Raw genomic sequence first — 14,001 nt, forward strand, 5'->3', positions numbered from 1 at the left:
AGCCTTAGAACTCAATAATAAAAACACAGCCCAAATATAAAACTAGGGAAAAGATTTGAATAAATATTTCTCCAAAGAGGCTGTATAAGTGGCCAATAAACACATCTACATTTGGTCAGCATCATTAGTCATTAGAAAAATGCAAATCAAGGGGCACCTGGGTGGCTCAGTCGGTTAAGGGTCCGACTTCAGCTCCCATCATGATCTCATGGGTTCGTCAGTTCGAGCCCCTCATCGGGCTCTGTGCTGACAGCTTGGAGGCTGGAGCCTGCTTCTGATTCTGTGTCTCCCTCTCTCTCTGCCCCTCCCCTGCTCACATTGTCTCTCTCTGTCTCTCAAAAATAAATACATGCAAAAAAATATTTTTAAAGAAAAATACAGATCAAAATCGCAGAGATACCATTTCACACCCACTAGCATGGCTCTAATAAAAAATATAGACACAAAAAAGTGTTGGTAAGGATCTGGAGAAGTTGGAACCCTAATACATTCCTGGTAGGACAGTAAAATGGTGCAACCAATTTGGAAAACAGTTTGGCAGTTTTTCAAAATGTTAAACATAGAATTGCCCCATGTTCCAGCAATTCCATTCCTATGCGTTTATCTAAGAGAAATGAAAGCAAACATCCACGCAAAGACTTGTACACAAATATGCAAAGTAACTTCATTTACAATAGTCAAAACCTGTGAACAACTCAAATGCCCATCAGCAGTCAAGAGGATAAACTGTGGCATATCCACACAATGGAATACTTCCCACAACAAATGAATGAATTATTGATACATACAACATGGACAAATCTCAAAATAATTATGGCTAGTGACAGGAGCCAGTCACAAAGATGACATGATGTACAATCCCACTTATAGGAAATAACCAGAATTAGCAAGTCTGTAAAAACAGAAGGTAGGGTGGGATTGAGGGTATGTTTTTGGATGTGTAATAGGGAATGCTAGTAAGATTTCTTTTGGGGGGAAAACATCCTCAAAGTAGACTGTGGTGATGGTTGTAGAACTTGATGAGTTTATTTTAAAAAATCCAATTGTCTACTTTAAATGGGTAATTTGTATGGTATGTAAATTATACCTCAATAAATATTTTAAAAGGTGGGGAGGTATAAGTGACAGCACCTGCATTAAATGCCTTCCATTTGATGGCAGAGACATGAAATGGCTTTGTGTTCTGGGAGTGGAACCAGTCAACTGGCCAGCATTTCTTGAACATCTCTGTCACATGTGGAACTCAAACAGTGCTGTAAAATACCGAAGTTGTGTTCCTTGTCCTCACAGGAGGAGCTTGTTTTTAAACAAGGGTTTGATTAGGAAATTTATCACCACAATTTAAGATTTTGAAGAATTCAGAGAGGGTTAGCATAGTCATAAACAGGCATCTCAAAAGAGGAAAATGTTTGCACTGGGCCTTTAGAGATAGGTTGGCTTTTGGTAGATGGTGGGGGTTTAGAGAATTGTTTTCAAGTGCTCCTTCCTTGTACAACCCTCGCAGGTGCCTTCTGAGGCAACTCACATGCTGTTGGGAAGCTCTAATTGCTGGAAAGTCTTTCCTTGTGTTAAGTAGAATCTTTCTCCTGCTGATAATACTGCCTTACCATTTATAATGCAGTTATTATTGCAAGACTGTGCTGAGCATCAGAAATAGTATCTCAAGTAATTCTTCCCATATGGGATAGGTGATGTCATTATCTTCCTCATCATTATCATTATTTTCCAGATGAAAAAAATCTGGCCCTTCAGTATTACATGAGCTGCCCACAATCACAGTCCCAGATCTCTTCTCCTCATGTGCACCTGTAGTACTGTCACTAGTGGATGTTCTTTCTTTCCTCTAATCCACACAGAACACGTCTAATTTCTCTTCCATGTGATAGTTAATAAAGGTAAAGATCTTTATCTTTTTCCTGCCTTTTAAGCCATTTTCCCCCCTTGGAGTTAAACAAACTCAGTTGCTTAATCATTCTTTATTTAGCATTGTTTTGAGATTCTTTCCCATCTTATTCACCATTCAGTGATCAAATCTGTCAGTCTTTTACTGAAGCATGGGCCTCAGAACTGAGATTAGTCTATTATGGCCTGACTAGCCCAGGAGCATATGGTACTGACCTCATTCTTCTCCTGTACTAGCTGTGTTTTTGATGCATCCTAACATAACCTTAGCTCTTTGGGCAGCCACATTCCTTTGTGGATTAAAATCCCTGCCAAGTTAGGTCCAGGGACCTGAACAGAGAAACCTTTTTAGAGCTGAATAAAAACACTGGGCCTGCTGTAGGATCTGGATGAGGTTTGGACCCACCAACAGCAGGATGGCCTCATTCCACCTAGAACCAGCCTTATACACAAAGAGGTGGCCATTCACATGGTACTCAATAAAATAACTCCTACTATCTCTCTTCCTAGAGCCACATTATTCTGGTGTCTGATACTTTTATTCTAGAATCCATTTCCCTGCCTTTTTCAGCTTCTAGTGACTGCCTAGATTCCTTGGCCTATGGCCTGCTCTACCTTCATAAGCATCACTTCATCTATGCTTTCAGCATCATATGGTCTCCTCCTCTGATCCTCCTTCATCCCCTTGAGAAGGTCCATGATGATTACAGTGGGCCCACCTGGATAATCCAAGGTGGTCTTCCCATCTCAACATCCTGAATATAATCATATCTTCAAAGTCCCTTTTGCCATAAAAGGTGACATTCACAGGTCCTGAATATTAGGAAATGAACGCCATGGGTGTTATTATTCAGCCTACACAGAGTTTTGTTGGAGAGGATGATGTGATAAACTGTCTAATTCATGATTTAGAAAGACCGGTCTGGCGACAGAGTGGGAAGAATAAGGCTGGAGACCTGAGAAGTACTTTGGAAGCTGCCAGTAATGAGAGCATACAACTGGATCAGTGGCAATGGGACAGAGAAGAGGATATATCTAGAGCACTCAGGAGGTATAACCCACAGGACTTGGAGCCAGCTAGGATGTGGGATGAATGAGAGAAGAGGTCTAGAAGGGCTCACTCAGGGTTTCTGCACTCATCAGATGGGCTGATGATGGTATCAGATGGCTGATTGGTGAGTAGGGAGTACAGAAGGGGCAGAGAGAGATGGTTTGTTTGGAACCTGACTTTGAGGTGTCTATGAGATAAGCAATGAGACCTGGTAGGCAGTTAGGTCTGTGGGTCTGGAGAGGAAGGTGGTGACAGCCGCTTGGTGTGCTGAGCACACAGACAGCACTTGAAGCCACAGTAGACCAGATGCCCCAGGACTGTCTAGAATTAGAGCATAGAAGCTGCCTAAGGGAGTGGGGGCAGGGACAATGGCTTCCACAGTTAGGGAGAAATATGGGTGTGGGAGGAAGCCAGAGAGGCAGGGGGAGCACCAGCAGAGTATGTTCTGTGTTGGAACAGAAAGTTGATGCATTTGCACTCAAACAGAGCCCTTCCTCCCCGGAGGAATGGCCACTTCTTATCAAGTGAAACCCTGCAGGAAAAGGGTAGAAATGGTTCTGTGTTTTGCTTGTTAACCTTGAGGGCCAGAGGCTCTGGCTGGGAACTGGGTTGTTTCTTGGACATTAGGTGCACGCACACATAGAAGGAGCTCAGTGAGTCCCTCTCACTGGAACTAGTCATGGCTAAGAGGACCTGTTTTGCTCTCAGGCTTGCCCTGGCAACAACTGAAAAGCTCTATTATTTGCCTTTCTGGGCACATTCACTGAAGAGGCTCAAGGTTTTGGTGCAATGCAGAAGTCTCCTGCCACTGAGAACAATATTCATCCTCTTCCGTCATTCCACTACAAGGGCACAGTGGAGAAATACTTCTGCAGGAGAGATCACTGGCCTTTGAGACTGTTTCTTCTATATGTGTTGCTGCCTTTCCTTTGTTCATGTTCCTTCCCAGCCCTGGGAAGAAAGAGGAGATAAGAGGATGGGACAGGTGAATGTTGGCAAAATGTGTAAGGACAGGCCTAATGGAAGAGGTGAGACTTAACATGTCCCCTGGGAATAGGATAGGCCTTTTGGTAGAACTGGATAGTCAAGAAGGGGTATATTTCAGATGGAGGGATGGGCATGTTAAGATGGAAAAGCAGAAGTGGGCACGAAGTGTAGAGGGGTGGGCCCAGAGATTGATTCAGCCAGAGGGCATATATCTCCTGGCCATGAGCTGCTGTGACACTGACCTAGAGAGGAAGCAGAAAAGGGGCTCTCTGACCTTGCTCCTTCCTCTAGTACAGAGCATTGCTTCATGTTTGAATGGTCCTTATTTTCCTGCATCCATTCCCAGGTAAGCCTTTCAGAATTGCGTGTATTGAGGTGAGCGAAAGAAAATTAAACAAGCTCCCAAAGTCATGGCAGTCAGGGTTAGTTCCAAGATGGAAACTGAGGGGGAGGGAACTATTTTTGAGTGCTACTTACGTGCGAGGTGTCTAAATACAGGTTGTCATTTGGGGCACCTGGATAGCTGAGTCTTAAGCGATCGACTTCAGCTCAGGTCATGATCTCGTGGTCCGCGGGTTTGAGCCCCATGTCAGGCTCTGTGCTGACAGCTCGGAGCCTGGAGCCTGCTTCAGATTTGGTGACTCCCTCTCTTTCTGCTCCTCTCCCACTTGTTCTCTGTCTCTGTCTCTCAAAAATGAATAAATGTTAAAAAATTTTTAAAAATGCAAGTTGTCATTTAATTGTCAGCTTTCTAGGACAAGTGCTGTCAGCCTTACTTTGTAAATAAGGAACAGAGATTCCGAGGTCCTAGGTAACACTGTAGTAAGCATTAGGATAGGGGTGGGGGTTTCCTAGAAGCATGTCTGCAGCCATGGAATGTCAAAGGAAGAGCAACTCCAAAGACATTACCATATAATAGTCACTTCAGTTTACTGACAGAAGACCTTGGTTCATAAAGAGGCCCAAGGGACCCAGCCTGCGGATGAGAGCTGTGGTGTGGGTCAGCTGTCTGAGCTCTACACTGGCCTTGGACAAGGGACTTTTCTAAACCTCAGCTTCCTACACTCAGAGCTTTGAAATCCCCACTAATGTGCAGATACTTTGAGAAGTCTGTAAGAAAAAACTCAATTTAACCTTAAGGCATTTTCCATAATTACCTAATTGTCAATCTCATCATTTGTTTTCCAAATCCTGTGGACCCTGCCTCAGGATATGCTTCATGCCAGCAATCTGGGAAACTCAGGTCTACTCCCCCAGATCCTGGGAAGACCCTCCAACTTCTTGTTAGAAATCAAAGAAGTTGGGACCACCTGGATGACTCAGTTGGTTAAGCATCCAACTTCGACTCAGATCATGATCTTGCAGTCCGTGAGTTCAAGCCCCACATCGGGCTCTGTGCTGACAGCTCAGAACCTGGAACCTGCTTTGAATTCTGTGTCTCCCTCTCTCTCTTCCCTTTCCCCCCACTCATGCTCTGTCTCTCTTTGTCTCTCAAAAACTAATAAACTTAAAAAAAAAATCAAACAACTTGACTCACTCCCTTACAGTTCTCCCACCACTGGAGCAAGAAAAAGGGAGAGACCTTATCTCCCTGGCTTTGATGTTAATTCTTCCTTCACAATCCACGAAACATGTTGGGCATAGCAACTGGTGAAATGTGGTTTCAGATCTTGGTGCATCACCTGTCAGCTGTTCACCTTAGGTGAGTACTTAACCTGGCAGAGCACAAACTGCATATCTGTAAAATTGAGCAATGGTGCCTTGCAAGGCTGCTCTGCTCTGCTAGGCAGTGCACCTAGCAGGAAGGGAACTGCTATTCTTTCCCTGGAGGGAATAGGCTTAGTTTTCTAAAAATGACTTCAAGCTTATTTCAAGTTGTTTACCTTGTTGGTAAGGGTTAATGGGTCTTTCTTTGCTGATTATCAAAATGCAGAGCCTAGGCTTCAGGGAGAAACTGGGGCGGCTATGTGGAGAAATGCCAGCCTTGTACCAGGCACACCCCAGTTTGTAAGCCTTGCTTTCAAAGACTTCTGCAGTCTAGAACTTGCCCTAGAAACTAAAAATAGTTTTGTACTAAAACTAGGAGTGTGTGATTGACAGCAGATGAAATTTTGAAATTGAGATTGTTTTGGGAAACCTGGCATTATTGACCTCTGTACCCACAAGCTCCTCTGTCCTAAAGCAAAACCCCTCTTGTTCCCCCACCCAAGCCTCTTGTCAGCAGAAATTACTCCAGAGTTTGGCTCCTTCTATTTCCCAGCTTTCCTCTTTGAGCTACTTTGAGCTGAATTATACCAATTGTGTGTCCCTTCCCCATGACCACTGGGTACAGTTGCAGTCTTACTGCTGGAAAACTCTTTTGTCTAATGTTTGCAAAGTTCTTAAAGGGGTTTCTAAAGGAGTCACTGAGAAAGAAGACTGTCTTTCTGCCAGTTCCTTACAAGAGGGAAGAATTTCCCTGTTGTTTTGGGATTATGGATTACAAGAAGATACAAAGGAGTAGAGGAGGAAGAATGGGCTGGGATATCAGTGCCATATGTGTAAAATGGGAGCACCAGTACCTCACAGGGCCATGATGCAATTTGATGGGATGGGGTCAGGCCTTCATGGTAGCCCACCTTCAAAGAGCAGGGGCCACCTCTGTTAGGCTGCCCAGGAGCACCTCCTGGCCTGCAGCTGTGCAACAAATGTTGCTGGTACCATGTCCATATACTCACCCATTGCCACTCATCCACACACTCAGTGTTAGCTTGTAGAACATGCTTTTAAAGGCTCCAAAGACTGCAAAGCTCCAAGTCTGACAACTAATACAGGGCTAACTGTGGACACTAATTTTCTTTTATTGCCTTTCTTAATCTTCAGAGGGATTGGCACACACAGGCTTGGAGCCAAACTGCCTGGGTTTAAATCCTGACTCACCACTTCCTAGCTTATGTGACCACGACCTAGTTACTTGATTTCTCTGTGCCCCATTTTCATCTTCTGTAAAATGAGGATATAGTACCTACCTCATATGGCTGTCATGAGACTCGTGTGAGGTATAGGTTCAATAAATATTATTGTCATTTCTCTAATTTTATGAAAGAAGAAAAGAAGACTCAAAGATTGACACTATTACCATAGCTATTCGTGGCAGAACTAACTAGGACATGTGTCTGATTCAGTTATAGTCCTCCCTAGTATGCCAGCTCTTTCATGGTCAAAGAAATGAATCCCAACTGGTAGGAGATCAAAAACCATATAGAGTAACACTGGGAAGTGTGTGTGTGACAGCAGGTGGGTAAGAGTGCTCCGGGGGTGCAATTTGGTTCAGTGATACACAGCCTTGGATTTCCAGGAAATAACTCCCAGGGCCCTGGATAACCTGCATTGATCAAGGCCCTTTGCAATGAAATGACAACTATTTTGGGTTCCTTACTGCCCCCTGGTGGTAACAGATCACATGGGGCTCTTTCCCTAACAAATGAAAGCAGGAGGCTATTTTGAAATTGGCTTTCCAGATTAATGAAGAATTTTGAACTTTTTGTTTCTCTGTTTTAGCCTTCCTGGCACCTTTGGCCCAACAGCATAAATTAGTTCCTGTTTTTTTCCCTTTATGAATTAATGAATAGTTTACTAACTGCTTGACCCCAGCAAGCTACCAGCCTTTTAGGGATCTCCCCATCTGTAAAACCAGCATCTCAGTCTCACTCAGACACCCCATGATCAATTCCATTCTGTTCGTTTTTATTTTCAGCAAACCACAAGGTGGCAGTACAAGAGTGGGTTCCCCTGTTTTCTCCCCAAGTGGTGGGAGAAAGAGGAATTGTTGTGCATGCAGCATAGAGCTAAAAGTTAGTCTTCTACCCCAGGTCATGGCTACCCAGGACATGGTTAGGCTCAACACTCAGGCATGAGTCCTCAGTGTGATTTGCCTCTGTCTGTGTGTTCCTTCTCTTTCTTTTATGGCAAATAGAGACAAAATTTGCTCAGACTTCCTTAAAGGGCACCCTGAGGATTCACAGTAGCTAGTGAGTAGGGATAAGATTTTTTAAATAATTAAGTTAAATTTGGGGAGGGGGAAAGTTATTATGGATTCACATACAAGTTATAAGAAATAATACAGAGGGCTTCCATGTACTTTTCACCCAATTTCCCCCGATGACAGCATCTTGTAAAACTAAAGCACAATATCACAACCAGGGTGTTGACGTTGATACCATCAAGACATGTAGTACTTCCATTACTACAGGGATCTCTCCTGTTGCTTTTTTTATAGCCATACCATGCCCCCTCTTTAACCAATGACAGCTACTAATCTGTTCTCCATCTCTATAATTTTGTCATTTCAAGAATATTATAGTGCTCACTTCGGCAGCACATATACTAAAATTGGAATGATCAGAGATTAGCCTGTGCAAAAATGATACATAAATTCCTGAAGTGCTCCATATTTTTTAAAAAAGAATATTATATATGTTGCCATTTGTAACAACATGGATGGAGCTAGAGAGTATTATGCCAAGTGAAATAAGTCAGTAAAAGAAAGACAAATATCATATGATTTCATTCATATGTGGAATTTAAGAAACAAAAGCAACAAAGAGAAAGGGGGGGGGGGCAAACCAAGAAACAGACTGTTAACTATAGAGGACAAACTGATGGTTACCAGAGGGGAGTTGGGGCGGGGGGGGATGTGTTAAATAGGAGATGGGGATTAAGGAGTGCACTCATGATAAGCACTAGGGGTTGTAAGGAAGTGTTGAATCACTCACTATATTGTATACCTGAAACTAATATTACACTGTATGTTAATTAACTGGAATTTAAATAAAAACTTAAAAAATTAAAGAATATTATATAAATAGATTCATACAGTATGTAACACTTAGGTTTGGATTTTTTTCTCTTAGCATAATTCTCTGCAGATTCATCCAAGCTGTGTATATATCAATGGCTGTTGTTCCATTGGATGGATGTACCAGTTTGTGTAACTATTTACTTGTTGAAGGACATCTGGGCCATTTCTAGTTTTGATCTATTATGAATATTAAGCTATTCTGAATTTGAGCTATTATGAATAAAGTTGCTATGGGCATGCATTACAGGTTTTTGTATAAAGGTAAGTTTTAATTTCTCTGGGATAAAGGCCCAGAAGTGCAATTGCTGGATTGTATGGTAGTTTGTGTTTTTTGATGAATGGTTCCATTTCATCTAAGTTGTCAAATTTATATATATAGAATTATTTGTAGTATTCTTATCCTTTTGATACTGGCAGGGTCTCCTGTTTCATTTCTGATGTCAGTAATTTGTACCTTCTTTTTTCTTTGTCAGTCTGGCTAGAGCTTGGTCAATTTTACTGACTTTTTAAAGGACTAGCTCTTTCACTTTATTGATTTTTCTTTATTGTTTTTGTTTTCCACTTCATTGATTTCTGCTGTTTATTATTTATTTCCTTCTATCTTAGACTTATTATTATTATATTTATTATATTTATATATATTATTTATATTTATTATTATTATTATTATTATTATTATTTATTTCCTTCTGTTTTACACTTATTTTGCTCTTCTTGAACTAAGTTCTTGAGATGGAATTTAGGTTATAGATTGAGACTTATTTTTTCCCTAATGTGTGCATTTAGTGCTATAAATTTCCCTCTGAGCATGGCTTTAGCTGTGTCCCACCATTTTCTATATGTTGCATTTTCATTTTCATTTAGTTATTTTTTTTACATCTTCCTTGAAACTTATTCTTTGACCATGGATTATTTAGACATGTGTTCATTTGTTTCTAAGTCTTTGGATTGTTGTGTTCTATTACTGATGTCTGGTTTGATTTTGTTATGGTCAGACAACATATTCTATATGATTTCAGTTTTTTTTTAATGTGCTGAGGTTTGTTCTATAGCCAGAATGTGATCTAACTTGATGTATGTTTTGTACACTCTAGAAAAGAACTGCTGTTGTTGGGAAAAGCATTCTATAAATTTTTATCAGATTCTACTGGTTGATGGCATTGTAGAGCTTTTTGCTATCCTTGCTGATTTTCCATCTAGTTGTTCTATCAGTTGTTGACAGAGGGTTGAACTTTTCTACTATATTGCATATCTGTATATTTCTCCCTTCAGTTGTGTCAGTATTTGCTTCACATATTGTTCATTTGTGCATATACATTTAGGACTGCTATGTCTTCTTTTGGGATTGGCTCTTTAATCATTATGTAATGTCTCTTTCTATCTCTGGTCATTTTCTTTTTTCTGAAGTCTAGTTTTTTTTGTTATAAAATAGTCTTTCTTGCTTTCTTCTTACCAGTGTTAGCATGATGTATCTTTTTCCATTTGTCTATTTTCAACCTATCTTACAGGTGTATTTGGAGAAAATTTCTTGCAGACAGGAGGCATATGTATCATGCTTTTTAATCCACTCTGTCAATCTCTGTCTTTTTATTTCTATAATTAGATGATTTACATTTAATGTAAATATTGATATAGTAGGGGTAAGTCTTCCATCATTAAATTTTCTGTTTGTCCTCCCCCTTTTCTCTATTTTCTTTTTCCACTCTTTCTATGAGTTACTTGGGCATTTGGGGGTTTAATTTTTTATATACTTTATCTTTTTTAGAAATTTTAGGTTTATATAAAAACTGAACAGAAAGTACAGAGAGCTCACATATTTTTTCTTACCATCACTCACTGATTGTTTCTCTAGTTATTAACATCTTAATTGATGTGGTACATTTGTTACATTGATGCACCGATAGTAACACATTATTATTAACTAAATTCTATATGTAATTAGGCTTCACTCCATGTATTGTACAGTTTTGGGGCATTTTGAAACTTGCATAATATCATCTACTCACTATTACAATATTATACAACATAGTTTCACTGCCTGAAAAATCCCCTGTGCTCCACTTCCCTCCTACAACTGCTAACAACTACTGATCTTTTCATGTCTCTATAGCTTTGCTTTTTCCGGAATATTCCATAGTTGGAATCGTTTTATAACTGGCTTCTTTCACTTACCAATATACATTTTTGTTTCCTCCATATCTTTTGTGACTTGATAGCTCATATCTTTTTATCACTGAATAATATTCCTTTATCTTGATAAACTACATATGGTTTATCCGTCTACCAATTGTATAACATCTTGGCTTTCGGGTTTGGGAAATTTTGAATAAAGCCCCTTATAAACATTCACCTGCAGCTTTTTTTGGATATAACTTTTCAGATTGTTTGGATAAATACCACTGAGTGTAATTACCAGATTGTAAGATAAGAGTCTGTTTAGTTTTGCAGGAAACTGCCAAACTGTCTTCCAAAAGTAGCTGTACTATTTTGCGTCCCATTCAGGAATGAATGAGAGTTCCTGTTTTTCCACACCCTTGTCAACATTGGTGTTGTCAGTGTTTTGGATTTTAGCCATTCTGATAGATGTGTAGTGATATCGCATAGTTGTCATAAGTTGCAACTCTCTAATGACATATGTTGAGCATCTTTTCATCACTTATCATCTGTATATCTTCTTGGTGAGGTATCCTTCAGATCTTTGTTCTACTTTTTAATCAGATTATTTGTTTTCTTATTGTTGATATCTCAGTGCTTTTTGTATATTTTGAATTTTAAGTCCTTTACCAAGTATGTGTTTTGCAAATATTTTCTACCAGTCTATAGCTTGCTGTCTTATTCTCTTAATAGCGTTTTTTACAGAGCAGAAGATTTTCAATTTAATGAAATCCAGCTCATCAGTTTCTTCTTTCCTTGATTGTGCTTTAAATGTCATACCTAAAAACTCATTGCCAAACCCAGGGTGACCTAGATTTTCTCCTATGTTATCTTGTAGAAGTTTTATAATTTTGTATTTTACACTTGAGTCTATAACCCATTTTTAGTTAGTTTTTTTTTTTTTTTGTCAAAGATGGGAAGCCAGTGGCTAGATTAATTTTTTTGTGTGTATGAATGTCCAGTTATTCTAGAACTATTTCTACAACTATAGTCTATGGTGTTGACTTTTGCTCCTCTGTCAAAGATCAGGTGACTATATTTATGTGCGTTTATTTCTAGGCTGTCTATTCTGTTCCATTGATCTATTTCTTTCTTTTTTTTTTTAACAAATACCATACTGTTTTAATTATTGTAGCTTTGACGTAAATTAATACCATAGATAAATACCTTAACTATATGGTCTTGAAAAGTAGCTATAATTTGAATAATAGCTATATGGTCTTAAAGTCGGGTAGTTTTGGGTCTCTGAATTTATTCCTCTTTAACATTGTGCTGGCTAATCCAGGTCTTTTGTCTTTCCATATGAACTTTATACCCAGTTTATATACCTTTCCACATAAACTTTAGAATCAGAAACAATTTAGAATCAGAACACAAAGTAGCCTACTGGGATTTTTATTGGAATGGCATAGCATATATATATCAAGTTGGGAAGAACTTAATCTTAACAATACTGAGTTTTAATATTCATGAATATGGACTATCTTTTCATTTATTTAGCTTTTCTTTGATTTCTTTTATCAGAGCATTGTAGTTTCCCTCATTTAGATCTTGTACCTATTTTGTTAGATTTATACCTAAATTACATATAAATTTAGATAATTAATTAGGTAGTAATGTAAGTGGTGTTCCTATTTTTTTTTTTTAATTTTAGAGATAAGAGTGTGTGTGTGAGTGGGGGAGAGGGGCAGAAGGAGATAGAGAATCTCAAGCAGGCTCCATGTTCAGCAGGGAACCTGATGCAGGGCCCCATCCCATGACCAAAATCAAGAATCAGATGCTCAACCGACTGAGCCACCCAGGAGCCCCTGGTGGTTGTATTTTTAATAAAAATGCCAATTGCTTATTGCTGGTATATAGGAAAGCAATTGATGTTTACATATTACTTTGTATCCTGAAACTTGATATAATCATTTATTAGGTCTAGGAGATGATGATGATGATGATGATGATGATGATGATGATGATGATATTGATTACTGATTCTTTGGGATTTTTCTGTATACACAATTACATCATCTATTGGCAAAGACAGTTTTATTTCTCCCTTCCCAGTGTGCATACATTTATTTCCTTTTCTCATCTTATTGCATTAACTAGGACCTCTAGTACAATGCTGAATAGAAATGGTGAGAAGGAACATCCGTGGCATTCCAATTCCTTAGCAGGGAAGCATTGTCTCTATGATGTTAGCTATAGGTTTTTACATGTTCTTTATCAAGTTGAGGAAGATCTCCTATAATCCCATTTTTGAGAGTTATTTTTTTACCATGAATTGTATTAGATTTTATCAAATGCTTTTTCTTAAACATTAATATGGTCTAATTATCTTTTTTCTTTAGTCTTTTTATACAATGGATTGCATTTAGAATGTTGAACCAGCCATGCATAACTAGATCTCACTTGGTGTGTCAATTACTAATAGAGGGGTGTTGAAATCTCCAACTATATAATAATGGATTTTTCTATTTCTCCTTGTCCTTCTATCAGTTTTTGCCTCAGACATTTTTATTCTGCTTTTAGATGCATTTAATTCTTTTAGTACGTTGTTGGATTTAAGTTAATATTTTGTTGAAGATTTTTGTATCCATGTTCATGAAATATATTGGTCTATGATTTTCTTTTCTTATAATATTATTTTGTCTGGTTTTAGTATTAGGTTAAGGCTGGTATAATCTGGTCAGAACAGAAATAAACAATATAGAATCTAAAAAACCTATAGAGCAGATCAATGAAACCAAGAGTTGGTTTTTTGAAAAAATAAACAAATTGATAAACCTCTAGCCAGGCTTCTCAAAAAGAAAAGGAAGATGACCCAAATAGATAAAATCATGAATGAAAATGGAATGATTACAATCAACCCATCAGAAATACAAGCAATTATCAGGGAATACTATGAAAAATTATATGCCAACAAACTGGACAACCTGGAAGAAATGGACAAATTCCTAAGCACCCACACGCTTCCAAAATTCAAACAGGAAGAAATAGAAAACTTGAACAGACCCATAACCAGGAAGAAATTGAATCAGTTATCAAAAATTGCCCAACAAATAAGAGTCCAGGA

General features: G+C 38.8%; 1 protein-coding gene and 1 pseudogene across 5 annotated transcripts in view; both read left to right on the plus strand.

The window, feature by feature from the left end:
- ARHGEF4 (Rho guanine nucleotide exchange factor 4) overlaps positions 1–14,001 on the plus strand; it is a 262,203-nt gene that overhangs the window by 18,267 nt on the left and 229,935 nt on the right. The gene's annotated exons all lie outside the window — the stretch shown is intronic.
- On the plus strand, positions 8,282–8,377 carry LOC128772724 (U6 spliceosomal RNA; annotated as a pseudogene).

The sequence above is a fragment of the Panthera pardus genome, unplaced genomic scaffold, assembly GCF_024362965.1.
Source record: "Panthera pardus isolate Hobbes unplaced genomic scaffold, ASM2436296v1 HiC_scaffold_10, whole genome shotgun sequence".
Classification (NCBI taxonomy): domain Eukaryota; kingdom Metazoa; phylum Chordata; class Mammalia; order Carnivora; family Felidae; genus Panthera; species Panthera pardus.